This window comes from Schistocerca piceifrons, unplaced genomic scaffold (assembly GCF_021461385.2).
Source record: "Schistocerca piceifrons isolate TAMUIC-IGC-003096 unplaced genomic scaffold, iqSchPice1.1 HiC_scaffold_936, whole genome shotgun sequence".
In the NCBI taxonomy this organism is placed as follows: domain Eukaryota; kingdom Metazoa; phylum Arthropoda; class Insecta; order Orthoptera; family Acrididae; genus Schistocerca; species Schistocerca piceifrons.
The window spans coordinates 5569624-5573555 of NW_025729208.1; the positions used below are offsets into that span (position 1 = coordinate 5569624).

At 57.8% G+C, this 3932-nt stretch overlaps 2 non-coding genes across 2 annotated transcripts; both read right to left on the bottom strand.

The window, feature by feature from the left end:
- Positions 1 to 1315: 1315 nt before the first annotated feature.
- Positions 1316 to 1470, bottom strand: LOC124771866. The gene has a single exon (XR_007013570.1). It is a non-coding gene; the product is annotated as a 5.8S ribosomal RNA (ribosomal RNA).
- A 351-nt stretch (positions 1471 to 1821) lies between these two features.
- LOC124772200 lies at positions 1822 to 3730 on the bottom strand. The gene has a single exon (XR_007013866.1). It is a non-coding gene; the product is annotated as a small subunit ribosomal RNA (ribosomal RNA).
- Between the last annotated feature and the right edge of the window lie 202 nt (positions 3731 to 3932).

The window sequence follows — 3932 nt, forward strand, 5'->3', positions numbered from 1 at the left end:
ACGTGTACGCTCTAGGTGCGCCTCACCTCGCAATGAGGACGAGACGCCCCGGGAGTGCGGAGGCCGCCGCCCCGTGAAGGGCGGGGAAGCCCCATCCTCCCTCGGCCCGCGCAAGGCGAGACCTTCACTTTCATTACGCCTTTAGGTTTCGTACAGCCCAATGACTCGCGCACATGTTAGACTCCTTGGTCCGTGTTTCAAGACGGGTCGTGAAATTGTCCAAAGCTGAAGCGCCGCTGACGGGAGCGATTATTCCGCCCGAGAGCATCCCGAGCCAACAGCGGCGCGGGTCCGGGGCCGGGCCAGGTAGGTCCGTCATCCGGGAAGAACCGCGCGCGCTTGCCGGGAGCCCGAGCGCCCAAAGGGGCGAATCGACTCCTCCAGATATACCGCCGGGCAGCCAGCCAGGACACCGGGGCTCTGCCCAACAGACGCGAACCGAGGCCCGCGGAAGGACAGGCTGCGCACCCGGGCCGTAGGCCGGCACCCAGCGGGTCGCGACGTCCTACTAGGGGAGAAGTGCGGCCCACCGCACACCGGAACGGCCCCACCCCGCGGCGAGTGGAAAGGCAACCGGACACGACCCCGCCGCAGATTGCTCCGCGCGGGCGGCCGGCCCCATCTGCCGAGGGCGGAGGCCAGTGGCCGGATGGGCGTGAATCTCACCCGTTCGACCTTTCGGACTTCTCACGTTTACCCCAGAACGGTTTCACGTACTTTTGAACTCTCTCTTCAAAGTTCTTTTCAACTTTCCCTCACGGTACTTGTTCGCTATCGGTCTCGTGGTCATATTTAGTCTCAGATGGAGTTTACCACCCACTTGGAGCTGCACTCTCAAGCAACCCGACTCGAAGGAGAGGTCCCGCCGACGCTCGCACCGGCCGCTACGGGCCTGGCAACCTCTACGGGCCGTGGCCTCATTCAAGTTGGACTTGGGCTCGGCGCGAGGCGTCGGGGTAGTGGACCCTCCCAAACACCACATGCCACGACAGGCGGCAGCCTGCGGGGTTCGGTGCTGGACTCTTCCCTGTTCGCTCGCCGCTACTGGGGGAATCCTTGTTAGTTTCTTTTCCTCCGCTTAGTAATATGCTTAAATTCAGCGGGTAGTCTCGCCTGCTCTGAGGTCGTTGTACGAGGTGTCGCACGCCACACCGCCAGCCGGCTGTGCACGCTACCGAGAAAGTACCGGTATGCGAACCGCCAGGCGACGGGCGCGCATCGCACGTTTGAGGAGACGCGGCCGGCCCCACAGGCGGCCGCGACACTCCCAGGTCTGCGAAGCGGGGCAAACGCCGCGCGCTTCAGTATACGTAGCCGACCCTCAGCCAGACGTGGCCCGGGAACGGAATCCATGGACCGCAATGTGCGTTCGAAACGTCGATGTTCATGTGTCCTGCAGTTCACATGTCGACGCGCAATTTGCTGCGTTCTTCATCGACCCACGAGCCGAGTGATCCACCGTCCTGGGTGATCTTTTCTCAGTTTCCGCCGTCTCTTTCGAGACGGTCGCATAGGCGGGAGTGAGGCGTGTGGCGGCCCCTGTTCCAGCGTTCTGTGTCCAACGGCCTCACGGCCGACGGGCGTCGTACGGCTCCACACCGGAGCGGACAGGCACTCGGGCGAAAGTCATTCAAAACCGGCGCCAGGCGCCAGGTGCCGCAGGCCAGCCGCTCCAGCGCTTCAGCGCTCGTACCACACAACATTGCCGCTAGTTTTGAGAGGCACGCGTGGTTCCGCACGCGGCGCACGGCTACGGCGAGCCGTACAGGTAGCGTGTTGCGCGACACGACACGCACATCGAAAGACATGCAGTCTAGTCGGTAATGATCCTTCCGCAGGTTCACCTACGGAAACCTTGTTACGACTTTTACTTCCTCTAAATGATCAAGTTTGGTCATCTTTCCGGTAGCATCGGCAACGACAGAGTCAATGCCGCGTACCAGTCCGAAGACCTCACTAAATCATTCAATCGGTAGTAGCGACGGGCGGTGTGTACAAAGGGCAGGGACGTAATCAACGCGAGCTTATGACTCGCGCTTACTGGGAATTCCTCGTTCATGGGGAACAATTGCAAGCCCCAATCCCTAGCACGAAGGAGGTTCAGCGGGTTACCCCGACCTTTCGGCCTAGGAAGACACGCTGATTCCTTCAGTGTAGCGCGCGTGCGGCCCAGAACATCTAAGGGCATCACAGACCTGTTATTGCTCAATCTCGTGCGGCTAGAAGCCGCCTGTCCCTCTAAGAAGAAAAGTAATCGCTGACAGCACGAAGGATGTCACGCGACTAGTTAGCAGGCTAGAGTCTCGTTCGTTATCGGAATTAACCAGACAAATCGCTCCACCAACTAAGAACGGCCATGCACCACCACCCACCGAATCAAGAAAGAGCTATCAATCTGTCAATCCTTCCGGTGTCCGGGCCTGGTGAGGTTTCCCGTGTTGAGTCAAATTAAGCCGCAGGCTCCACTCCTGGTGGTGCCCTTCCGTCAATTCCTTTAAGTTTCAGCTTTGCAACCATACTTCCCCCGGAACCCAAAAGCTTTGGTTTCCCGGAGGCTGCCCGCCGAGTCATCGGAGGAACTGCGGCGGATCGCTGGCTGGCATCGTTTATGGTTAGAACTAGGGCGGTATCTGATCGCCTTCGAACCTCTAACTTTCGTTCTTGATTAATGAAAACATACTTGGCAAATGCTTTCGCTTCTGTTCGTCTTGCGACGATCCAAGAATTTCACCTCTAACGTCGCAATACGAATGCCCCCGCCTGTCCCTATTAATCATTACCTCGGGTTCCGAAAACCAACAAAATAGAACCGAGGTCCTATTCCATTATTCCATGCACACAGTATTCAGGCGGGCTTGCCTGCTTTAAGCACTCTAATTTGTTCAAAGTAAACGTGCCGGCCCACCGAGACACTCAATAAAGAGCACCCTGGTAGGATTTCAACGGGGTCCGCCTCGGGACGCACGAGCACGCACGGGGCGGTCGCACGCCTTCGGCTCGCCCCACCGGCAGGACGTCCCACGATACATGCCAGTTAAACACCGACGGGCGGTGAACCAACAGCGTGGGACACAAATCCAACTACGAGCTTTTTAACCGCAACAACTTTAATATACGCTATTGGAGCTGGAATTACCGCGGCTGCTGGCACCAGACTTGCCCTCCAATAGATACTCGTTAAAGGATTTAAAGTGTACTCATTCCGATTACGGGGCCTCGGATGAGTCCCGTATCGTTATTTTTCGTCACTACCTCCCCGTGCCGGGAGTGGGTAATTTGCGCGCCTGCTGCCTTCCTTGGATGTGGTAGCCGTTTCTCAGGCTCCCTCTCCGGAATCGAACCCTGATTCCCCGTTACCCGTTACAACCATGGTAGGCGCAGAACCTACCATCGACAGTTGATAAGGCAGACATTTGAAAGATGCGTCGCCGGTACGAGGACCGTGCGATCAGCCCAAAGTTATTCAGAGTCACCAAGGCAAACGGACCGGACGAGCCGACCGATTGGTTTTGATCTAATAAAAGCGTCCCTTCCATCTCTGGTCGGGACTCTGTTTGCATGTATTAGCTCTAGAATTACCACAGTTATCCAAGTAACGTGGGTACGATCTAAGGAACCATAACTGATTTAATGAGCCATTCGCGGTTTCACCTTAATGCGGCTTGTACTGAGACATGCATGGCTTAATCTTTGAGACAAGCATATGACTACTGGCAGGATCAACCAGGGAGCTGCGTCAACTAGAGCTGAGCAGCCGGCCGCCCGGGAGTGTGTCCCGGGGGCCCGCGCGAACACGCAAGCGTCCGCTCAATCATTCTGCAAACAGGAGGAGGCTGAGCTCCCCTGCACAATACACCTCGAAACCCTCTCAGGTCCCGGCGGCGCGCAGCGCCGTCCCAAGTACTTGGTCGGGTTCGAGAGAGGCGCAATCG